The sequence below is a fragment of the Cyanistes caeruleus genome, chromosome 1 (assembly GCF_971803275.1).
Source record: "Cyanistes caeruleus chromosome 1, bCyaCae1.hap1.1, whole genome shotgun sequence".
Taxonomy (NCBI): Eukaryota; Metazoa; Chordata; class Aves; order Passeriformes; family Paridae; genus Cyanistes; species Cyanistes caeruleus.
Window position 1 is genome coordinate 55,680,681 of NC_141701.1, and position 26,459 is coordinate 55,707,139.

A 26,459-nucleotide genomic window follows, 5' to 3' on the forward strand; every position below is an offset into this window, starting at 1 on the left:
TAAAATATTATATTTTCTACAGAATTAGCTCCTTTAAAAAGAAGCATTTATTATAAAATATTCTAAATATTCTGACTTATTTACTTTCAAATACATTAATGCCAGCTAATCAATAGAGGGGGTTTTTTATGGTGAATGACCTCTTTTTCCTTTCTGGATTATTTTTTTTTAATCTACATTCACATTTTCCATTTTCTTCCAGAGGAAAACCACTGATTGAGGCATCAAAGAAGCTAATCAAAGTGAAGAAAATCTTGCCATGTTGAAGTAGCTTGACTAATATACCAGTAAGTTAGAATTTCACTGCTACTCCTTCTGAGTAATTCCATCAGTAGGCAATTTTAGAAATGATTAAGAGAGAGACCTTAAAATATTTGGCACAGAATAACAGACTGAATCATTACTGTTCTTCTCAGCTCTTCCCTTCCAGTATTTTATCACACTCCAGTGAAGTCAAAAAGTTCATTCATGTTTATAATCAAATCTTAGCCCTTGTATTTGTTAGGAGAGACGGCAGACAAATTCTGACATGTTATACACAAGGCATGGCATGGTTTTTCCAAGGCCATATTCCAGCCAAGAGTGGAATCTCCAATAGAAAGCTGTGTCTTTCAAAACCAAATCAAGTTTTTAATAAAATATGTTCTGCAATACTTCTTTGAAATAGAAATTATTGCCTTTAAATAACAGCAACATCTGTTGTGAGAAGCAAAATGATTATAAAGAAGGGCCCTAAAAAAATAAGAAAGGAAAATAACATAAAAACTATATCAGTGACAATAGGAGGTTTCATCTACATATTCTTTCTTTTTTTTTTTTCCTAGTAACAGTAACTAGCATTTACCACAGGATTAAAAAAAAAGTTAAAAAGAAAGAGTTTCTTTTTTTTTTCTTTTATTAGATTCAAGCCTCAAATAAATATTTTCCTAAATTAATCTAGACTTTCTTCTGCCAGTTTTAATCTAAGAGGATGGCTTTAAAAATTCTGGAATATTTTAATGAAGGGGAAAATGTCTCCAGTAAGGCCCTTGAGGCTTCTGACAGAGAATTTCAGTCTTACAAAGTGATAAGAATAATGAGAAAGGATAACAAAAAAGCCACTGAAATCAGATTTATGGGAAATGTAAATCAGAATGTATTCTATTTTAATATTGCCTTAAGGCTTATATCCAGAATGTTCACGTTTAATATAAAATCAAAATGTTAAACCGCACAACAAAAATTATCAAATCTCTTTCTGTTGATAGTAAAAAGAAAAGAGTTCTGATTTTGGTTTAATCTGTCTTTTCAACATGGATACTCTGTTAGAAAGCAATCATGCTGATTATCATCAACATATTATATTCCGGATTAAAATTTTTGGGTTTAGTTTCTTATCTGAAAAATACTTTGAATCAATCTAAGTTTATTAATGAACAGTAGAAACTGAACAAAGGCTAAGTGTATAATAGAAATCAGACACAAGAGCCTTTCATCATTATAATGATTTTTTTTTTTTCAGAAATCTATCTTTAATACTGCTGTATCAAAGTCCTCAGGCAAAGTTGATATGAAAATTTACTTGGAATGAACAGAATTTACAGCTAATGTCTGGAAATCAGCAAGAGAACATTTATGTTCAGGTCCCATGTATCAACTGAGAGCTAAGTGAAAAGCAAGTATGTCCAGGCTAATCACCTGAAAAAAAATTGCCATATTTTCTCTTAGATGAGAGATACTTGAAATGAAAAAATACATCCATGCAATCAATTTACAAGGTGAAAAACACATTTGATATCTATATGTATAAGAGAAGCCTCCTTTCTTCTTTAGGAATTAAAAATAATTAAGAAATTATTGTTTCCTGATGAAAACAAGATTAAAATATTAAAATAAATTTAGAGGTTAACGAAGGTAAATTTATACATATATACAAATATATATGTGTATATATACACACATATATATATAAGTATGTTTTGCAGTTGAATCAGTGGAAGCATATAATAATTATGCACAATCTTACTGAAATCCTACTTCTATACTGATATAAGAAATCTACTTGTTAATGCAAATTGGAATTTATAAATTGCTAAATCATGCATGACAATATTACAGAACTGAAAATTTATAGAGATTACAAAAGTCAGTTCTGGTTTTCAGCCCTGGTGCTTTCACTAGAGAGTATGAAAGCCATAAAAATTGCTCACACAATGAGAAGAGAAATCCACTGAAATAAAGCTTATGCTGAGAGCAGACACCCTTAAAAACATTCTTATTTTTCCAGCATTCCTCTCAGCTTTAAACCAACATACCCAGTTCTGCCTTCATTTTATCTGATAAAGTATTTCTATTAAGTGTATTTTAATTGTTATCATTTTACAATCAGGCTAAGACTATTAGCCAATATTTCAAATGTGACATTTTAGAAAATACAGAAAGATCAGTAGGAAACAAATATCAAGGAACCATATGTGCAAGACTTAAGTCATTCATTTAATGCAACTAGTTCTATTTATTCAGTATAAACTTGAAATTTGTTTACAAACAGGAAATATATTTGGTTTTCATTCATAGAGTTATGCATATAAGAGAGGCTACTCCATTGATGTTCTACTTGGGCTGCACTTTTAAATCTTATTTTTCAGACTTCTCTGACTTGATGTCCGTTGATTTGTAATTCCTTATGGATAAAATGAAACTGGAAGATGCACAGCAGGGGTCCATCTTAATAGACTGAACATGCAAAAGGGTATTCAAACTAAAACTAATCCGAATTGAAAAACCATGAAATGTCTGTATTACAAATTCAAGGAACAGCACTCAACTAATGTGGAAGAGATACACCATTTCCAGTTCAAATTTGATTTTTTTTCTTGAATCCTGAATTTTCCTATTCCTTCTCTGTGGTTCACATCATACCAACTGAGACATATAAACAGGTTTCCTTTCAGAGGGAAGATACACTGCAGAAATTCATTTATTGTGCTTCAACTCCTGGTAAATCCAACAGGCCAGACAAGGTTATACTAGATCTGAAGTCCCCAACAGGCACCGTGGAATTTGGATCCTCAACACCGAGAGCTCACTCTACAGTTTTGCTCCTGTTACTCTCCGATATTTATTTAAGGATGCAGTCAGAGTCACAAATATCCCTTTCTTTCATTCTTATGAGCCAGGTCTCACCTCTGCCATCCACTATCACAGATCATAGAATCAGTTAGGCTGGAAAAAGCCTTTGAGGTCAAGTCCAGCCTATGACCTAACACAACCTTGTCAACTACACCATGGCACTAAGTGCTGGATCCTGTCTTTTTCTGATGCCATCAGAATTACCTAAGGTTTTTAGCTTCTTATTAATAATTAATTCAAAAATTCAAGTTTAGAGATTGCAGAGAGTAGCAAACAAAAATAAATGTGCACTGACACCACATAAACACACAAATTTGCTTTTGGCATTAAGCTTAAGTGATTACCAACTTTTCCACAGCAAGAAATCTACAGTCTTTCAATTACTTCTTCTTTTGAATGTTTAATCAGCATATTTTTTGTTCCTTGCTTCTAGTCAGGTTTTTAAATAAAACCCAAACCCATCAAAAGAAAATGCTTTCAGAATGCTGAAAGTGTAAAAGCAAAGATGAAGTGGGACCTGAGCAGAGGTGACACAAAGCCCCTAAAAGCTGGTAACACTGTAAGTAGAATTCAGTTTACTTTTTTTTTGCAAGTAAATGTAAATAATAGCTCCAATTTCAGTTTTATCAAGTGCCTTCTGTCAGCTTGAGGACTTTATTTAACATTTGCCAAAAGTAACTTTTTAGTTTCTAGGTTTTATGCTTACAGGATGCTCTCTGGAATTATATGAGAATATTTTTTCCCCCAGATATTTGTTACAGTGATACAAATGCAAAGAAATTTCTATCCTCGATGACTTTTAGCATTGATAACACCTACCTATTTTACACTCTAAGACAGCAGTTTTATTTAATAATTGCATTCTTACGATGAATTGGACAATTACCTCCTGAACAATTTGTATCATTTTAGTCCTGATTCACATTCCAGAAAAGCAAGGTCAGGTACTTACCCTCAAATAATGAAAAGAAACAGTTAAGGATGAAAGTCCATTTGAAAGCACAAACTTTAGGCTAACATACTTGTTTCCCCTCAAAGGAAGTTTTATGGGTTTGAAAATTGCTGCGTAGCAGTGTCTAGTTGCTTGTAAATCCAAGCCTCAGAGACAAGGCATGTCAAAGAAAAGGAATTTCCAATATGGGGACAATAAGTAGATGTCAGGCTGTGGCTTTTTTTTCTTTCCCCTCAAATATATTTCTAAAAGAAGATAAATCCTTTGAAGTTTAGGCTGATTTGAAAAATTAAGCTGTCAAAGTTCAAACTGCTACTTAATTTTGCAAACCTCACTGTTGCATAACCTCAAATACTTTGATCTTTTTTAGCTGCTTTACACTGGGAATTTGAGATTCTACTTCCTTTTATATAACTAAAATGTCATATAAAAGTGCATGTTTAAGAATGTTTTTTCCTAATTGCATATATACGAAAATTTGGGAAAGGTCTGCATTTCCACAATGTGACATTTTGCCCATTTTTTTAATGTGTGGGTGTTTGTGCTCTGAATTCTGCCCATTTTAAGAGTTCTTCACACTACCTAAGGTAACCACATTCAGGGCTGCTCTTTCAGACAAATTGGTGTCCTGGCCATTATGGCCATTATATGTCCCAACGCATATTTTCGGTTGGATGCTCTGTGCTTCATGCACTCAAATAGAATGTTCCTAATTGCATTGTGCCCCTCATTATTAACTCTCTGCATAATTTTCTAATAGTGAAGGGAATATTTTGCCACTAAAGTGGTTGTGCATTACTGCTACGTTGTTGTGCACAATTAAACAGCTGTTGCATGGGGAACGTTGCAAAGGTGACTGCGTTTTATTATGCTCAGTGAATACATTTTGTTGTATGCATCTATGATAAGGACAGCCATGAGACAAATTAGGTTCATCATGTATGTCTCCTAACCTTCACCCTGCCCACCAATCCATCTCCCTAAAGCTAGGTCTGGTTTATGTGAACTTTCTAACAAGCCTCAAAAAAGTCTTTTGGAGAGATATTCCTGTGCACAAAAACTTCCCCTCCGTAGTCTTATGTGAGAAGAATACTAAATAGACAAAATTCAGATGATTTTCCATCTGCCTTCTGAGACCACACTAAACCAAAGGGCACATACTCAAAACAAAAAACAAAACAAAAAACAACTGAAAACAAAACTCCACACAACCAAACAGAATGATGACCTAAATCAAATTATATGTAGCTTATCCTGGTGGAAACATTTCTTCCCTTACTGATTTTTGTCAGAAAGAAACATTTCATATGACATGAAAAATCTAAACAAGTACAAATGTACTTGGGAATTCTGTGAGGAGTGAAAAACACACAGATTTTTGTAGAAGAAACAACCTCTGCTTCATCTAGTAATGTACCGGTTCTCTTCTTAGTGATAAATTTTTATTATCATTATTATCATTAGTTAAGATAATTACCCAAGATTCTCTCACCAAAGAGAGAACTGAAAACAAGGATGATGAGACAAGCATCTCCACTACTCACTCTTCAGAAGGTAGACTAGTGTGCTGAATGAAAATGAAAATAAATAGATGATCAATGTAATTTGTTCTAGCTGTTCCTATCTCATGCAGTAGAAAAGTCTATTCACTGCTCATAATAAATACCTTCAACTGAGCTTCACAGACAGAGCTTTCTCTTCTAAAAAATAATCCTTTGCATATAAAACATATCCATAGTCATTGAAATATCTAGAATGATTCCACAGATCAGTAAAATCACTTTGAAGTTACAGTTTTTTCCTTAACAGAAAATGGAATGATAGTTAAATTTCCTTTTTCCTAGATGAGGACTCTTACCTCCTCCTGCAGGTAAAATCATATATGAAAATATATTCCAAAAATTTGGTGAATAAATCTAATCTGCAATAAATCATTGGCAACAAAGCTTATAGAAACCCATAAATATTTTTAGGATCTTTAAGCCTTGTTGAATACAAGATTAAGAGTCCCGAGGCTTGGTTTGGCTGGCAAAACCATCAGAATAGCATCAAAAATGAATTATTTTTCATTAGTCAACCTGTGCAGTGTTTCAAAAATTGATGTTTAAAAATAAACAGACTAAAGAAAAATTTGACTCTTGCCTTAAACAGTAATATTTTTTTCCATCTATTAAATATTATCCAAGTCATTAATTTCCTTTCTTTGCAAAATGTGCCATAACTGGAATACATGATGGTGTAAAGGATTAGTTTGACTGGTAGGTGACTGGAGGAAGCCAATAATAAGCCCTTGTGCTGTATGTCACTGGAGGAGGATGAAAACTCTTGAGAGTGAAGAAGGCTTACTGAATTACATATGCAAATGAGTAACATAATCAGCACAACACTTGATTTAATTTCTTATTAAATTCTGCTTACTAAAGACTGTCCCCAAACCCTTACTTTTTATGTGTTGCATAATTTTGCACTCAAAATACTCAATGCTCTGTTGAGGGGCAATTTTTCACTCAGAAGTGTCACTCTGGGCTCTGAGAGACACACTGCATGAAGGATTTTTAGGAGTGATGGGAGATGTGACAGGTGAAATTCATGCTCAACTCATCCTTCATAATGAGACATTAGAAGCCGATGTCCATTTTAAAGGAGTTTCTCCATTCAACAACAGTAGCTCTTCCCAAGCTGTCCGTGCCAAGGACTGAGAGAATAGGTTACACTGATGGAATTCATTGATGTTTGGGAACCCAAAAGAGTGTCTGTCTGTCTGTCTTCCACACTGTTACAGGCATTTATGAGGTCTCTATAATAATTAGGCTAGCATCCTGCACACCCAAGCATGGCCAAGGTACAAATACTCGTCCCATAAACCTTTGCCCCTCTAGTTAATGTTCTGTCTCATGAGAAGAATGCTAACTACACTGAAAGACCCTTGGAAAATATGTAGTATGCAATGAAAGTGAAATAATGATAATACAACTACCACATTATTTAATATAGCAGAAATATTTTATGGGCTCCTCATTTAGATCTCATTCCATCAAAATATTTTCTTTTATGTAAAGAAGATTTCTGTCTGAGTTATAATGAACTATTTTCTGATTTTCCATAAACATATTTTAAAACTGTATTTTTATTTTTTGATTCCTAAGGTTTGGGGTATTTTTTCCCAAAAGAAAATTATTTATTTTGTTAATAAACACATGGCTAAAGAAACAGAAATATTGACAGATGGAAGGGCCTGCCAGTAAGACATTTCTAAGAACTCTTCTTTCAATAACATCGATATCTTCTCACTGTTTTATTTACCAAGTTTCCAATCTCTTCATAAATCACGTGGGCTTAGTAGTTCGAGAGCTGTCTAGTATATGAAAAAAGGAAAAATAAAATCAAAACCATGATTTTATTGATAAGACATTTCAATGTTATCATAAATCTGGCCGTTCAAAGGTTGGTTCAAATGAACTGCAATAAAATTGACAAGTAAAATTCCATTCAGTACAACACCCTATTGTACTTTGTGGCATCACTTTAATCAGTCCAAAATAATCCATACAAATGCTCATCAGCCTGTAAATACTGCTCAGATCAAGAATCTTAGGACAAAAGAGAACATTTCAATTGAAAAGTCTCATCATGACAAATGCTAATAACACATGAGACAAGCATTCTATAGAGAAGTGTAAATTGCCTGTTAGGCAGAATTTATCTGTAATTTAATAGAAGAGCTATTCAAGGGATGATACAAAGCAGAGATATCTGTAAGAGGCAAATCAGCCTTAGGAAGAGGCTTACTATAAGAGTAACTTATAGTTTATTTTTCATAAAGTTATGTAAATATGTGTTTATTGCAAATATAAGAAAAGCTAAATAAGTCAGTGGAAACAACTACTGGATAAAAATTTAAACAACTCGAACCCAGCTACAGATAAAAAGGTTTTTCTCCCTAAACATAAGAGCTTTTTTACCTTTATAAATACAGGATTAGAGAGAAAAAAAACAGAATGCACTTTAATTACTTTTGGCTACATTGATTGCATGTCTAGTTTTTTCTAATATGAGCAGTTTCTTTAAGAGCACTGTAGTTAAAATATATGTATGAATCCAGTTTTTACACCAGTATATTTATAAGTAATCTGGAAGTAGATAAATACAGAATCACTAAATCCAAAGGATTTGCATCCCAGCTGAAATCGAAATAGAGTGTGCATAATGCACAAGATGAAGAATTTATAGTGAATGAATAAATGGCTAACAAAAATGAGAATTCAGTACTCTGAAGATGCCAGAGTCACTAATAATTTCTTTATGGTTGATAGTTTCTCTTTCCCTTGCTTTATGTGATACAATATATTTATATAATTTAACCTTCTCTCCAGTGTGCCAGTGGGCTTCTTCTGGACCATCCTTATTGTCCTCCTGTTATTGAATATTACCTAAAAATCTTTTCTAGATTTGTTAGAAGAGTGCTTTTCCTGGCCTACTGTATTACCTCTGAATTTCTTTAACCTTAGAAAACCTTAGATTCACAGAATTACAGAATAGTTTTTGTTGGAAACGATCCTTAAAAATTACCTCATTCCAACCCTCTGTCATGGACGAGGGACACTTTCTATTAGACCAAGTTGCTCAAAGCCCCATCCAGCCTGGCCTTGAACACTTCCAGAGATGAGACATCAACAAGTTTTCTGGGCAACCTGTTCCAATATATCACCACTGCCACAGTAAAGAATTTTCTCCTGATATTTTATAAAAATCTCTTTCAGCTTAAAGCCATTCCCCTTGATCCCTCACGTCATGCCCTTGAAAAAGGCCCTTTTCCACCTTTCTTATAGGTTCCTTCAGGTACTGGAAAGCTGCTATAAGGTGTTCCAAAAGCCTTCTCTTCTCCAGGCTGAACAACCCCAGCTCTCTCAACCTGTCTTCATAGCAGAGACACTCCATCCTCTGATCCCTCTGATATTCTCAATGTTGATATACTTTAACCTTCTCTCCAGTGTGCCAGTGGGCTTCTGCTGGACCATCCTTATTGTCCTTCTGTTATCTAATATTACCTAAATATCTTTTCAAGATTTGTTAGAAGAGTGCTTTTCCTGGCCTGCTGTGCTTGGGCTCTTCTGTACTCACTCCAACAGGTCAATGTCCTTCCTGTGCTGGGCACCCCAGGTCTCAGTGCAACACTCCAGGTGGGATCTCACCAGGGCAGAGCAGGGCAGAGCAGAGCAGAGCAGGGCAGAGGGAAAGAATCACCTTGCTTATCCTGCTGGACATGGCTTTTGATGCAGGCCAGGACACAACTCTCTGGGCCATGTTAAGCTTCTCACCAGCCAACACTTCCTTCTCCTCAGGGCTCCTCTCGATCCGTTCTCTGCCCAACCTGTATTTTTACATGAGTTTTGCATCCATCCAGGTGGAGGACCTCAAACTTGTCCTTCTTGTGGTTTTCACAGGCCCCCTTCTCAAGACTGTCAGTGTCCCTGATGTTAAGGCTTATACATTGGAAAGCTGTTGCTGAAATACAGCATTAAAGGTTGTGTACTCATAGGTGAATTATCCTTACAAATGGATTAAAACTTGCCTTGTGCCATGCATACTCTAAAATTTAGTAGATATCAAATTAGAACAGGGGTAAAGCATGTAAATGTAGGCAAAACTGAATACTTTTGTTCCACTTTCCACCCCATTACTCATACAGACATTTAGCAATTCTTAGGTCTGCAGTATGTTTTTGGCTTGTTTAGTCTGATATTGCAGGAAGGAGATAATTTCAGAAATACTAAATAGAGTAAAGCACGACTCTTGAAGACAGGAAAGATTTCATAATTAATTGGATTGTTTATAATTATGTTTAGAAATCGGGAAATAAAAACCTGAGAGGTTTTTCTAAATCTGTGGTGTACAGTGTAGCTATTGACAAGAAGAAAAGGTTCTCAATTGATTTTTTGAGTCAAAGTAATAATCTAGCCTCTGCAGGCAGGTCCTCACTCCTGAAGGATAACAAAAAAAGAAAGAATAAAAATAAAGTCCCTAATGTGCCATATTTAGGAAAAAACCCTAAACAGCTGCAAAGAGACTCCATTTTACAGATTTAAATATAGTAACTTCAAAACCATTTATGTATTTGCGGATAATTTAGAGTAAATATTAAGCTTCTTTAATTCATCAGGGACTTATTTTAAGGCTGTTTCATGGAAATTGTTATTATGAAGCACTCAACAACATTTTACTTGTGCCTGCTACCCTTCTGATTATTGCCATTCTCCTCCTAAGCTAAAGAGCCACAAACAACCCTTGAAAAGCTCGTGTATTTCTAGACAGCGTAGGGTTTAAGCAGTTGCACCACCTGCCCATTTTGTCATTTCCACAGCTTGCTCTGAAAACCACTAAATAAATTATACTGAGGGGAAAAAACACTTCAAATATTATGTACCCATTTCAGAGTCTTAAGGACCAGGAACAGTATGTTAGAGATTAATCTTTCTTTCATTGTAAGAGACATCTAGACATCTTTGCTGCGCTAAGCTCTAGTCTAGTCAAAAGCAGTATTTACTGCACTAACCCCATCATGGTACACCCCATGTATTATGAAAGTAAGCAGGATTTGCACATAAGAAATGAAAAAACAAAATATTCTACCACTAAAATTCATATTTTAAGTGCAACTAATTAAAACAAGAGCACTTTAATACCATTTGTGTATTGGTTATACTGTCCAATTTACCAAAACTCTTTGCTAGGAGAGTCTAACGCAGCATTAGAGTAATAAGCAATAGTGGTTTTTGTAGGGAAAGTATTGTAAATACCTAGCTTTGTTGCTTAGTATCCTGAAAAAATTCCATTGTTTTGAGGAGTTTGAATGGCTGATTCTCATTATCAAAGTGGTTAATCACACATACAAATGAATCAGGTGAACAAGATGCTTAGAATTGTGGGTTCTTTTAAGCCTAAGTCCATAATATCAATGTCCATAGGGGAAGTTCTGGGTATTATTTCAAAAATATCACCCCTGGTCACATGCTTTGGGGTGCATACCCCCAAAAGGCTAAAGGCTCCTGGAAAAACCTACAATTTGACAGTGGCTGCAAATCCTGGCTAGACAACCTTCTCTCATCTGTATCTCTGACCACCACAGTGTAAGGACAGGCTGTTATTGTAGCTTACTCACTATATTCTTTATACTTAAGCCTTAACTTTAAAATTTCTTTGCTTTCTTCTTCAGTTTGGTCCAGCTCATTCAGATCTTATCTCAGTGCTCAGTGCTTCACTAGACATTCACCTATTCTTAACAAGCACATTAATAACACAAATACTTTTCAGGGAGATCAAACTTTTTTTTCTTTTTTTTTTTTTTTTTTTCTGGCCCATGTCTCTTTCAGGTATCTACTTTCTTTGTAGAAGAAGAATTATATTATTCATTCATCTTCTTCAAATACAAAAACTGAAATTATGTGTCGTGTTCACTTTCCTGACATATACTAGAGAAGTGGCTTTTACTGTACATTCTCATGAGAGTAATGTAATAAAAAATCTACTTTGGGGCTAACTTATTTGAATTGGTCCTTAGAGCCTCTAGATATATTCCTGCCATTTGTATCTATAGACTTTCCATCCTTGCCTTCTAAATGAAATTGAAAATATAACTTGTTAAATTTAGCTGAAGGCATATTTAATACTGCAAAACTATTGACCTGAGAATTTAAATTTAAACCCTCTCTTCAGAGAATAAGTACAAGATTTTTAGCAAAATCCTGCCTACAGATTTAGCACATGATAAATAGAGCAGAGTGTTCCAATCACTTTTTATTTTATGTGGATAATAATTCTCTATGATCAATTTCCCCTCCTTGTCTCCCTAATTTCTCTGTCTCCCTAATATGTGCATCCTGACTACACTTTTTCTTGCATCTTTTGCTTAGATTCTTCATCTTCTCTATGGCATTTGGTTTCAGCACTATTAAAATTTATGGACTGTAGAAAATTTAAAATTTATGGACTATGGAAAATATTTTCAGATTACATCCTTTCCTCAGTTTGCCACAATGATGTGCATGAATATACATTCAAATTATTTATACTAAAAGGTTTCTCAAAATATTGGATTCTTTTCCCTACTCTGAAGCATTGTCTCCCATTAATTTTTAAGGGAGGTTTTTCCTGAAGGTGTGAGTTGATGTGAGTATGATGTTGCATTTGTTTCACTGCAGTCAAATTTACAATATTAAAAAGAAAACAATTAATTATGGTAACATAACTAAGGTGAAGAGGAAGAAAAAGCAGGTATAGATTTACTAAACTGAAGCACTATAACATTCATTATTAAGGATGAAGGAGAAAGCCAAATATGTATCTAAAATGATCATTAATTACATTTTATAATTGCATTAAAAAATGTAGGTCTCTAAAAGCTTATTCATCCAGTATCTGATGTATTCTAAACTACAAATATTTCTACACACTTGAGAGCTGGAGAACATTTACCATTATGGTCAGAAAAATTAAAAAAATATCAGGAATTTGTCTTTTCTCTCACCCAAGAACAGCAAACCATCTGGAACAGGATACTTATACATATCAGGGAATTAGGTATATAAAAAAGAAACTTGTTTTCTTCTTCTATGTTCTCATACTGACCTTCAAAGTAAGTGCAGCTCATCCCACAAGAGAATCATCAGCTAATTTTATGAGGCTACACCCCATTCCACCCTATTCCATTGTCAAGCCATTAACCAAAAATAGTCAATAAAACTGAAAGACATTTTCAGAATATATTATCTCCTCATTTGGTACTACAAAAATGCTATTTGAGTTTTGTAATAATTCGTGGTTTTCTCTTTTCCTGGCTTCATTTAAGCTGTATATTAAACTGTTTATAGGAGGACTCTTTCTTGGGAACTCTGAGCACGTAGCTCCTTACAAAATTAGTTTTGCAAAGTCACCAAGGTCTTGCTGGTGTACTAATTGGTGGCTTTATGGGCATCTGCACCCCTCCTAGGAGTAGAAAAAGTGCCCATAAATAGCTCTGCAAAGCAAGAACCTGTACCTGCATTAATAAATAAAGCATTCACCCACTTGTCTCAGCCCAGCTCCAAAGAACTCAATTTGCCATTTGGCTTCAGATTTTGATATTCAATCACAGCTTCATTACATGAATTCCTCAGTATATGTAAAGATCTCTGCCAAAGAATGAAAGTAACATTGCTAGAAGGCTACAGAAAAAAACAATTAAAAGAGAAGGAGCTTAACAAGAAAACTCTAGTCCAAGTAGAAAATAGATTTATTTTAGAAAAAGAAATTATTCTAATCACTTATTTTAAAAATAACTAATGAGATACAGTGGTATCAATAGTTACAATAACATTCAGCAGAATATTCTCTGTAGACCAAGATGTTCAATGCAAGTGCTATATCCTTACATCACAGGAAGAGAAAAACAAGTTTGTGTTGTTTGCAAAACAACCAGTTGGACATGAACAACAGTCTGGGCTTTCCTTCAAAAGTTAATTTACTTGAATTAATAGCTGAATTACTCATGATATGGGAATTACCTGAAATCATAGTTGACATTTCATAAATTCACTGGTTGATCAAGTGTCCACTAACATATTTAATAGTAGCACTTTCTTATAGTTTTTAGAAAATACTTCAAACTATAACGATTATAACTTAGTTGAGAGCTATTCCAGTCAGGCCAGTTTTACGCTACCTTTTAAATTCTCTTTCTCCATCTTTTTTTTCAAATTTACCATTTCTTCTAACACCTGGTCAGTTTTAAAGTATTTTTTTTTTATAACCAGGTATAGTGGATAGTGACTGACTGGATGTTGAGAGAATCAGGTCAAATTTGCTGTCTTCATTTCATGTTGAACTATGTTAGCATAGGATGAACAAGACAGATGATACGTTTTATTTTTCAGAGGTAAGAGAACTACCACAATTTGTCGTTGACATAACTTGTTTGGTTTTCTGTTGATGTGTGTTTGTGTTTTGGTTTGCTTGCTCTTTCTTTTAACCTCCCTCTATTGGACCATATGGCTGCCCAAAGACAAGTTTTTTCAGTTCCACTGCAGCAATCTTCCAGTGACTGAGAAGTATGAGTATACTCTGTGGTAATGCTTAGTTCTCAGTCTTGTTCTTATTGCTTCCTGCTACAAAAGATGCTTTATGACAGCAAAAAAGGGAACCTTTTTCCTCTTCATGTACATTGAATCTTTTTAGCTTTGCTTTTGAAGTTGCAGCTGTTTCCTTCATCTTGGACACTTTGTCAGGTGCTTTCATACTTTTTATTAAGTCAACCTTCAAATTACCTTTCCCTTCAAAGTTTTGAAACTTTCATAGAGAAGGCAGTCCACTTTTGAAATTTTCCATAGAGGACAAAATGCAGGAGCAAAATCATTAAAAACATTGTCACTGGGAAGCTCAAAGGAAGCCATTATTCAATGGCATCAAGCAAATGCTACATTTGTTTCAGAAGATGGATGATGACCAGACTTCAAAAGGTTTTCTGAAGATAAAACCCTCTAACTCTTCAAAAGATAGATTTTAAAATGCAAACTCCTACAGCATAAGACGTGATCCAAAAAAGAAAACTCTCGGATTTTAAAAACATTTATTATCTGAAATGTTCCTTAATTAGTTCCTAGTGCAATTGCAATGGACATGGATTAGATGGAGTGTTTCTTTTTGAGAATACATTCCAAAAAATGTTTTTAACATTTTTTTTAGTCTGTTAACATCTATGTGACTCTGTGGTGCTGTATCATTCAGTTTTCCAAATCATGATTGTAATGCAATACTAATATTAGCAGAAGCCTGTGTAGTAACTGTTATCATCAGTGTTTCATCATCATATTATTTGAATTTCTACAATAAAGATATCATGTTATTTTTACAACATTTATTTTATGTAAAACATATGACATTATGTTTTGCTCCTTAAGTCTTCATTAACTTAATTTCTTGCAGTCATCTTGTATCTTCATGTATCATCATGGATGTTACAGCAGGGATAATTCCCCTCCACACTCGCAAAATTTTGGCAAAATGTCTATGTATTTTGTACTCACACTCTTCCATTTTAATCTGGGAATAAACACAACAAATCTGAGTAGGAAAAAGCAAGAGAGCAAAGGGGTGAAAAACTGAAAGAACGAGTGAAAGAAGGATAAGAAGGCTAAGATAACCTTCAGACCAAGGTCAAAGACTCCTTTACATCAAAGCCTGAGTTTTTGGCATCTCTAAAAAAAATCTAGAAATCAAATCTGGTTCTAAACAGCCTTCCCTTTCTAAAATTTAAGGGATCTAGAAGCTTAGCTCTTATGTTACCCTGAGCTGAACTTTTAAGGACTACAATATCATTCTTAGTGTTGCTAATTCTTTAAGTCAAAATCAATCTGAAGTGTGTGATCCATGTCCACAACCCTAAATCTGGCACTCCAGATTTCTATTTGCTGCCAACCTTCGGAGGATTTATGTTGCAATCCTTTCCAGAGCAATGAGGGATTCAAACAATAAAATAGAAAGCTGCAATAAAAGCAGCCATCTTGAACCAGTGCATCATTATAGCACAAATGAAGGTGCTTGAGAGATTTCTCTACTTTTTTTTTTTTTTTTTTCCAAGAAAGATAGTTTTAATGAAATTATATTCCAGTTTTCAAATGAAAAGTGAAAATAACTGAGTTTTAGGGAAAGCACTCAATATCTCAGTATTGGTGATACTTTTAATTTTTGTTCAGTTACACATTAACTGACCCAAATTTCATAGGAATGACATTTGTCCTTTTATCCTTCCAATCCCATTTGAGTCTATAGGTTTCTATGGGTTTGATTCTATGATTCTATCCCAAGAATGATCAAAATTTCTTGGTTAAATTTCTACAATATTCTATTAAAATATGACATTTGGAAATAGAGAAATATGATGGGGTGGAAATATTTTGCAGTTTTAGGACTGTTTCAATCAGCTGTGCTTTCTGAAATCTGAAATATAAATAGTTCAGCAATTACTGTGATGTAATAGAATGAACAACAAAAAAAAAAGATGCATAGAATAATTTGGTCCATTCACTGTAAAATACACCATAAATAAAGATCCACAGAAATTCAAGTCTTAATCATCATAAATGTTTTCTGCATCTAAATTAACCTGAAGGCACATACATCTTTACATGTTCTAACAATCATACTAATTTTAATACCCATAGTCCTCAAGATTCATTAAATAATTGTATATATGCATTAAATATATTGGTTACATATAATAGTTATGAAATGTTTGAAATTCCTTATTTGATATATCAGTTCTCATTAAAAAATATTTGAAAAGTGCATAGAAGAACAAAAACCCAAACCAACAGTGTCATGTCAAATTATATTTTTCTCTTTTGCAGCTTCTCAGTTGAAGAGCTGTTTAAAACAAAGCTGAAAAAAATATTTATATTCTTGGAAGAGTAAAGAGCTAGACTTCCTACCAAGTGAAGGGAATATGGGTGTATTTAGTGATTGTCTACATTTGCAGAGGTCTAAGTCATCTTGTGCAAGCACCACACAAACATAATTTTACACGTGGAATAAAAACTAAATTCATTAAACTAAACTAAGATTCATTAAAACTGATCCCATAAAAGCTAGGAAACAGAGCATGATTTTTTTGCTGAGTTTTGTTTTTTGCAGTGAAGGAACATATTCACGTATCTAACGGATTTGTTCCTTGACCTCTAAAATCAAGAACAGTACATCTTCCTCATAAATTTCCTATTTCTGCAGAAAAAAAAGAAATCCAAACTTTTTAAAATTAGCTAGTAAAATTAGGCATACTGTAGAAGGTAAGGCCAGAGATTTCTTCAGGCAGGGTATCTCTGTCCAGAGCTAAAGACACATAATCAGCCTGGGCAACTCAGTATTAGAAGAACAGGGGAAATAAAGGTGTTATATTGCTCTCTTCATGGCAAGCACGAACATATAAATGCATTAAAATAGTATACGACTTTCCTTATCGAAGTTTAAATTAATTTTTCAGTCAAAAAATTAAATGTCATTATTCAAATATGTTTCTTGATGTATTTCTGTGGCTGTATTCTTCATGCATCTCTTCTCCTTTATTGGTTGTATTTCTCCTCAGACTCTATTTCCCTTGTACAGACAGACTTCCCTGGACTAGAGCACTGATGCAGTATAAAAGATGTTACCTGGGACCCTCTTCTCCAATTCATAGCCATTAGCACTTCCACTGCATCTTTACTTTCCTCCCACAGGTTTTCCTCTAAGTCATGTTAGGTTTATTCATTTTATCTCATTTATTCTTAATACTGTTTTACAACAGTGTTTGGGTTGTTCTATCTGCCAGGAAGCCCCAGAGGAAAGAGCACAATATAGCTCAATTTTACTGTAATTCTTGCACATCAAAAATAAAAGAAATCTTTATTTAGCTATGTAAGAGAGGAGAAGTGCTTTCTCCAACTAGCAACTGGAAATCATTCAATCTTGAGGAAGTTTGATTTCTCTCTACATTTTAATTAATTGACAACAAAAATTTTTACTAGACCATTTTTATGTAATGGCAGGTAACTGCAACAAGAGCATCACGTAATTAGTGGTGGGTTTCTTCTGAAAAGCAAAAAAAAAATTAGCCAAAATTTTCACCAGTGGCTAATGCTTTTCAGGACTAAATGTATACTTGGGTAATTCTTATCTTCTAGTGTCACAATACACCTAGGACAGGATCCTATGGGTGGCTCTCTTCCCTTTTACTCATCTTCAACTAGCTTCAAAGAATTCAGGCTCTTATAGTCTTTTTTCTGCACTACGTGATAAAGCCCCAATTAACAGCCCTTTCCTGGCCTTTTTGTATGCTTCTGAAGGTCCTTTTGCTGCTTGCTGCTCTGTTAAACCCTCCACTGAGTTTCACTAAATAGTGAACTTAAATTTCTGGTGTACTTTGGCACACAGCACAGAATGTCCTCAGTCAACTTTCATTTTCCTGACAACTACAACAGCCAACAAAATTCTAACAAGAAGAGCACAAGGTAAAATTTTGGCATTGACTCTCCAGGAGAGTTAATATTTGTAAAACCAGAAATTTCAAGTTTGCTCCAAGGGGGAGGAGGTGAGATTTTTGGTGTGTGGTGGCAAAACCTCTGATGTGCGTAAAACAGAGAGAGTGACACGAGCCAGGCTTAGACACAAATAAGAAGCAGGCCCTGAAGAGACAGGATAGTGCTCTTAACCATGCCAATTGTCCTCTCTTACACCCCACCCTCTGGGAAGGTCACATTCACACCAGACATCAGGACATTCACATGTAGGCCTAATAATAAAACAAAAAAAGGTCCCATACCTGCTTTGCATTGCAATCAAATTATTCTAAAATAAAACCTACCTTTATTTATTCATTTATTTATAAACACTGAAACAACTTCTGTGTTGTTTCACTCTCATCTACCCCAAGGGATCTATTTATAAGAACCTGGGTTACCCTTGTCTTCAAAGGTGGATCATAACAAGCATCTGCTCCCTCTAGTATTATGTTAAAATAAGCTGAGCCAGCCTAATAGAGACATGGCCTGTTCTTGCTCTTCTCATAACATTTTGTACATTTCCTACCATATGTCACACAGCAACAAAGTCTTTCAAGGTCTAATTTTGTCTCAGCCACTGGGTCTGAGACCAGACTGCCACCACCCTCTACCCATTCCATCCCCTCCAAGAGCTTGGCAACTGGGAACTCTCAGTTCTCCCAGCAGCCCACAAACCCCCTTTGCCAGCTTGGGCAGAAAGCTCCTGAAAAGCCTGCTCAACATTCAACATCCAAGAGCAACTGTAGCAATTGTAAAACAAGCTCTACCGCAGGGATCTCACAGACATGGTGTTTGGCAATGACAAATCTGTTGAGATCACAAGTGGTCTATATATAAAGGCTTCTGGACTTAGCCCTGCTATGAATTAACTGTTTCTTTCTTCACTTTTACAGATATAGGATGGGTGTTAATTGTAAAAGCCACTTTCTGTAGCCAATACCATTTTTTCTAAATTTGTTTTCCATGAGCAAAAAAAACCCAGAACAAATCAAACCACTATTATTACAGGCTCTGCATTCTTCTCAACAGGAATGTCTCAATGAAATTAGTGGTTGAAGATTCATGTGGCAGCAAACACACAAGGGTTTTTGATGTGCTAGAAACAACAGAACTGCCTGTGAATTGTCACACAGAAATTGAGACTTCTCTTCTAATAACAGTCATTCATTCCCATATCTCACTGTTGGAGTCACCCTGCTCAATATCTTTATCAATGATCTGGACCAGAGGATCAAGGGTACCTGCAGTAAGTTTGCAAGCTGGGAAGGAGTGTTGATCTGCTTGGAGGGTAGGAGGGCTCAAGAGAGGGACCTGGACAGGCTGGATCAATGGGCTGAGGTCAATTGCATGTGTTTCAATGAGGCAAAGTGTCTGGTTCTTGGGTCATAACAACCCTAAGCAGCACAAAAGGCTGGGAGCAGAGTAGCTGGAAAGCTGCCCACAGGAAAGGATTTGGGGAAGCTGGTTGACAGGGCTGAACATGAGCCAGCAGTGGGCTTAGGTGGCCAAGAAAGCCAATGGCATCCTGGCTTCTTTCAAGTAGTAATATGGCCAGAGCAGTGATTGCCCCTCTTTACTCAGCAGTGGTAAGGACATACCTCAAATCATGTGCTCAGTTTTGTGTCCCTCACTACAGGAAAGACACTGAGGTGCTAGTGTGTCTGGAGGGCAATGATGTTGGTGAAGGATCAGGAGCACAAGTCTGATGAGGAGAAGCTGGGGTTGTTTAGCTTGGAGGAAAGGAGGCTCCGGGGGAGCCTTATCACATTGTAGAGTTACATAAAGGAGGTTGTAGTGAGGTGGGGGTTTGTCTCTTCTCCCCAATAACAGGTAATACGCTAAGAGGAAATGCCTTCAAGTTGGACTGGGGAGGTTTTAGGAGAAATTTCTACACCTGAAAGTTAGTCAGACATTGGAACCAGCTGCTCAGGGAAGTGATTGAATCAGAATCCCTAGAGATATTCAAAACACATATAGATGTGACATTTAGGGACATGGTTTTAGTGATGGACTTGACAGTGCTGTGTTAACAGTTGGACTTGATGAGCTCAACAGGTCTTTTCCAACTTGAATGATTCTATGATTCAATGAAAAACACCTGCAGAATGTTCCTCTAGTCTCCTTCCTGCCCTCTTCTACAGAGGTTTCCTTTTATCATTCCCAATGCTGTCAAGCTTCTGTGGAAATAATCGTGTTTGACAGTTCCAGGGTTAAGAATAATACCTTGTCGTCTCACATCTCAGCAGACACGCATTGAGGAATTTATCATCATCCACACAGCAGAGTTATACTATCTCATATTAAATGCAAGACCTTTTATCTAAAAGTGTGATCCTATGTGTGGTTACTGAATTTGGTTTCAATTACCATGTATTTATTCACTTCTTAGCTTCAGTGCTAATCCTCCGCATCAGATCGCTTTGCTAAATGTTTCTATAACACATGCCATTTTATGCTAATTAATATGCAAGATTTCAGCCATTGTTTATTTATTATTAATTCAAGAAAAATGTTTGGAGATAAGTCAAAAACAGGGTAGGGGGTTAGAAAAGAGAAAACAAATCTAGAACTTACATTAGACTTGTAAATTATTTCTGTAGATTGTCAGCTTTTGTACATGGAAATTAATGGTTTGTTGCAGACTTAATTGTGTCCTCTTAAACAAAATAATTTATTGGAGACTAATTATAAATAAAAAATAACTGATACAATTAAAGTGTTAATAAATACACCAAAACCATCTTTTTTTTGTGGATTAAAAAAAAATCACCAAAAACATATCTTATATATTTAGGTAATTATTATCTAAATCTTCACTGGTTTGTTTGGTATAGTGTCAATGTAGTGACTTGGCTGCTGTTGCCATGATATGTAAAGAAGTTAGTGATGTGTTGTGTTTATCATGTGCAGATCCTAAGGGGATTTCCCTGTTTCTTGTGCTTCATTTCTACCACCCTATCTTTTGGTGTGCATAAATATGACACATGTGCATGTGTATACATATACACAGACACACTCCTGAACTGCAGAGTTTGTCTATGTGGAGCTTACACGTATGGTTTGGCACAGATCCTCCCTGGCATTTGCACCTGACTGCTGCAGCGCTTCTCTGCTGCTCATTTTTTAAGACAGAAACCTGGGGGGAATGATGAGGAATGTACAGAGCTGACAGCAGAAGACTGTCTGCTTTAACAGAATGGACTTGGAGGCAGAAGATGGTTACTCAGCAGGGCAAACAAATTTTTTCTTTCCTCTGTTTACTCCAGAGATGTTATTAGCAGTCAGATCAAATACAGCATGGATTCCCATTAACTATTTTAGAGAAAAAGAGGACAAGGAAAACAGTCTTGAAGCCTGAGCATAAAACTTCACAGTATGAAAAGAGTGGTGATTTGCAGGAGAGGGATTTCCAAGGCCTTGAAAGACCAGACACACTCTCAGGAAGGTTCAAATTGCAGCAAAGAAATGTAGACTGAAAACAAACAGAAATCCTAGGATCTTCATCTTTCTCCCAGTCAGGACTACTCAGTATTACAGCCATATCAGTACAACATTTCTCTGTGTTTACTCTAACAAAAAGACAGGACATGTCCACTTGATGAGCAAGGGAAAATCTAATGAAAAGCCCCTCTATGTTCTGGCAAGGCGTGCTACATTATCAGTTCAAGTGTATGAAAAACAATCCACCTGTTTAACTAGCAAGTACCCTGCATTCCTACCCATTTTTGAGGAACTTCTCCCTGAAAATATTTTTCTTCATATTTTCTGGATTGCAAATTTATTTAAATGTATTGTTTTTCCACTGAGCCTCCTTGCTGTGCTGCAGCTCCTAAACTAGCTTCTTCTAGAATGCCTGTTGTTAAGACAGGTGGATCCTATTTACTGATGTCCTTAATTACACAAGCACATAGTACATTTGTCTTACTTAAATAAATGAAGAAGTAGTGTTATTACAGTCCCACAACAAGGATTTTACTGCGGCTTTTAGATAACTGCCTTCACCAAATGAAGCTAAATCACAATTATAAAAATGGAATATTTTTAAAGAGGAACCAGACCATGTAGTAACTTTTTATTACTATACATGCACTCGGGAATGAAAATTCAACTCATAAAATTTCTGTTAAAAATTTCTGTAAAATTCTGTTACTTCTAGCCAGAACATCTTACTTACAAGGAGGACTGGTCACTCCCCTGTATCACTGTGGTTTCTTTTATCCTTGTGACTCTTTTGTTTGTCTGAGTATCTGTCAGTTATAGCGAATCACAGATTTCAGTATGAGCCAGGAAAACTTCAGATATGTTTACTTTAGGTACTGCTCATTTCTAAAGTGTGAATGGATTTGACTTTAGTTAGTGAAGATGTCAATCCATTGCCTTTACACTATTTTTTTATTTATTCTACTGGCATTTTAAATTAAGAAAAAATATCTTCTGTATTCAAGTATATTTTACCACGGGGAACCTTCTAGTCAAATCCTCCAGGCTAGACCAGCATTCTATTGTTCATGTTGTCCTTTGGAAGAGAGGATAAAGAAAAGCTGTATCAGAAAAGACAGATCAATGAAGGGATCAGGAAACAGACTAAATGCTGAGAATACTGAAAGGTTGGCAAATCAGTGGCATCTTGCATGAAACTGGAACTAAGGGTCTAAAGTAAAAACAGTGAGATAAAGGACACTGGAAAGGCATCTCCAGTCTTGCCATCTGTATGACATGACAGAAAAATGCGTAGTCTGCTTTTAGTCTATGAGTTTATTGCCTAGTTCTGAATACTTAAAATGATGAGACCACCATGACCATATTTTTCACCAGTGTTCAAACTTTCAAAAAGTTTGACATTTTACACTGTTTTTACTTTTTCTGTTCACGTTAATAATATTAACAACCTTCTCCTTCCATGTCCTTTAACTGAGAGCACTGTCCTAAGGCCTGAATCTTATATACATATAGCCTCCAGAGAATAATATGCATAAGTCACTGTTATCTGTAGCTGTCCCCTACATACACTGAAATGAAGAAATTTCCTTGTTCAGCTCTATAGCATAAGATTTAATTGAAGCCATGAAGGGAAATTCTGCCCACACAGAGTAATTGCAATATGGCTATTTGAATCATTGGCATACATCAATATAATTGAAAATGGAGGGTTAAACATGTTTCTAATCACAGGCTGAATGTAGAATAGAAAGCAGAAAGTAAGGATCTGAAAATAACAAGGAGATGAAGTTGTCAACTACAGTAAGGAGAAGAGTGTAGAGAGATTCAAGTAATAAGGCTGGTAGTCAAGTTCCTGTTTAAATGACTGTCGCCTACAGGGGAAGGAGAATAGGTGTTTAAAAGTTTCTGTTGTTGATATTGAGGGTTTTTTAGTTCATTTGTTATTTAATCAGGAGGACCTCTGAGTCAGTCATATATCTGACTATTGAACAGGGTTTTCATGTGTACATAGGTCAACAATCTTTCAATGACTCTCTGTAGATCAAAAATAGCTTGAGCTGACACCTCAGTACACAATATTCAGAAACAATCACCAAACTAAATCTTCTTCTCTCATTAACCAAAGATCACTGAACTGTGCATATATTAGCTGTATTTTAGCTTTAGGCATTTTTTAAAAATTACTTTTACAGAACTAGTACTTACAGAATTGATCTGAGGAAATGGCAAGAAACTCAGCTGTGACATGATTTTCCGAAATCCTGCAAGCTTATGATGGATTCAACACCTTTTATGACCAGTGGCCTCTGGATATGAAATACTGTAAAGAGAAAACAGTTCTCTCTAGGACTGATTTTTCAGAAAAAACTCTATGCCCTGAGGACCCTGAGTAATCACCAAGCAAATATTTTATTTCATGTATTAATCCCTGACTACTGGCTTCTTAGAATTTACCATCACTTTTACACTATTTGCAAATTATACAATAGCTACCTGATTTAGATTTTATTCTTCCTGAAAGTTTGAGCTAACTGAAATATGTCAAAACTAAGGAGCATATATCATAGAGTAACTTAAAATAGCAGTGACACCTTCTGTCTCAAATCCTTCAAATTGTTCTTCTTCAAATAATTTCAGGAGCCAGTAATGTCATCAAAGATTAAATAGTTGGGTTTCTGAGAATGAATTTAAGTTCTCAAAGGAGCAAGGTGCCTACACACCACTTTTATGATTATACATTAGGTTGAGTCCCCACACGAGCAAACCCGAGTTTTCATTTCTATACCAGGTGTACACCATTGTACCTCTGCAGTATATCTACTCTTTTTTTACATTTTCTTACTGTGCTTAGTTCTGCAACATTTGAACTTGGGCTTTGTTAAGAATAACATTTGGGACCTGGCCAGACCTCTAAAAAAATCCAAACAGAAATAGGTGGTGCTATAGTTTAGTTTAAATAGATATAATGTTTCTTCTTACAGCTTTAAAACAAGCGTGAATAATTATTTTTGTGGTTTCACTTATTGATACGTGTATCACGAAAGACATACATAAATGACAGTGGCAATGGAATTTCCAGTGACACAACAGTATTTATAATTGTTTCTGATATAATATGTAATTTAAAAATACTTGATGACTGTCAAAATAAACTTAAAAGTCTGAACTCTTCTCCTTCAGAAGGAGGAGAAGGTTTTATGAAAAGTAGTCTCCAACAAGAAAGGAAAGAAGGACATCTCCAAAATTCCAACTTCTAATTTGATTTTCAGTTTTTATTTTAAAAAGTGTTTCTTTTCATTATTCATCTCTGTGGGCTCCTGAGATTGCTTTTCAGATTTCTAAGAAAAAAGACTATACAGCGTCTAAAAATAATAGAAAGCATTCAGTTTTATAACAATTCCAGTAATTAAGTAATAAGCTTTGCCAACCTCAATTTAAAGGAGATTAGTTATGAGCGGCAGTTTTTTCCCCCCTTGGTTCTATCAAAATAAGCCCCATGTTTCTTTAAATGAGTCTTACTGATAATACATATACCTATCATGCCATTCCCTTTGAGTGCTTGGGGAAATCAAAATTCATAGCAATTGATTGCCCTGTGTAGCCATGGCTCCAGGTGCCCTTTCAAATATTCATAAAGATCTTAAAGGGGTCCCTGTGGATCCCATTTTTCTGCAGTATATTTATATATCACTCGAGTCTTCAGGAAAATTGTCAAACAAAAATCACTTTTGCAGCTAGGTATTATTGACTCTTTCTACCTTGAAGATTTTTGGATTCTCATGCTATGTACTATGAGTGAAAAATGGAACAAGATGAAGAAATGTTTTTGAATATCACAGACCGAGGGTTAAGAGTTCTTCATTAAAGTTGGGGGCTTGAAAGCTCTAATTGATCATAAATGGATGAAATGAAAGGACATAAATGTTAAAATTGGAGTCAAATGGAGCAAAAGCTGGGATAAAAATAAAGGACAAAAATGTCACATTTGCACTCATATTCAGACCACTAAATTCAGAGCTACATGCTTGCTGAGCATTCAAAACTTCAAACTGAGATAAATGTAAAGATTGAGTACGAATGTAAAATAATTTTTTAAAGCTTAACCCTCTTTTAGAAAATATGTCCATGGTATTAAGCCTGTGAGACATAGCTCAATCAGCTAGTAATTTCAGGGATCTTCCTTTCCTCCCACTCTCCCTAGTAAGTCATCCATTTTCAGATTCTGAAGAAAGTTGAGAACATTTAATCCTGTCTATAAATGCTTTGTCTTACCTGTTCTGTTCAAAAAGTCATGGAGCAGGAGCTGCTCATCCAATCTCTTAGAAACATCCATACCAGTTTGCAGGAACAAATCCTGGCCATACAACAATTCAGGAGTTAGCAGACAGTTTCCATTTCCATCTTTCAAACTTAATGAGATTTTCAGCTTCTATTTGCTTCTCTGTTTTACAGAACATTCCCAAACTGTGTTTAAAAAAACTGTTCTGAGTGGAAACTCAGTGTGCTTCCTGAACTCTTCAATCCTTACCCTGTTCAGCAGCAGCTGCAATTAACTTGAAGAGGCCATCACTGTTGTCACTGCTCCCACATCCTTGCTCCAGCAGAGCATGACAAGAGGAGGGCAACAGAGAGCCAGAACCTGGTCAGGAAATGACTGTTGTCTGTCACCAGTTGTTTCCATTCTGCTGCTTAAGTAATGACTGCAGTTCAGAGTCCAGGAGTTAATTAGAAATGTAGGAGCTCTGGTATCACCTGTGAAGTAAGATCATAAGCTGAGCTGATGTCCATAATACAGAACACTAGGGAAAAGCAATTATGTGTCATGACAACTGTCACAAATTTGCACCATCTAGAGCTATGAGTTGAAACAGTAAATTTTAAGTACATCA

General features: G+C 35.3%; 2 long non-coding RNA genes across 3 annotated transcripts in view; one reads left to right on the forward strand and one right to left on the reverse strand.

Annotated features, from left to right (window-relative positions):
- The window catches only part of LOC147655518 (uncharacterized), a 62,782-nt gene extending 36,552 nt beyond the window's left edge, over window positions 1-26,230 (reverse strand). Inside the window, exons 1-3 of one of the 2 annotated variants that reach the window (XR_015288250.1) lie at window positions 25,843-26,230; window positions 23,776-23,890; window positions 20,780-22,645 (exon numbers count right to left, since the gene is read on the reverse strand). This is a non-coding gene — a long non-coding RNA (uncharacterized LOC147655518). Of the gene's footprint in view, window positions 1-20,779; window positions 22,646-23,775; window positions 23,891-25,842 lie in introns of those variants that run through there. The other variant, XR_015288251.1, reaches the window with a different exon arrangement.
- Window positions 1,508-14,223, forward strand: LOC147655519 (uncharacterized). The gene is made up of 3 exons (XR_015279475.1): window positions 1,508-1,658; window positions 3,545-3,670; window positions 13,852-14,223. It is a non-coding gene; the product is annotated as an uncharacterized LOC147655519 (long non-coding RNA).
- Window positions 26,231-26,459: the final 229 nt, after the last annotated feature.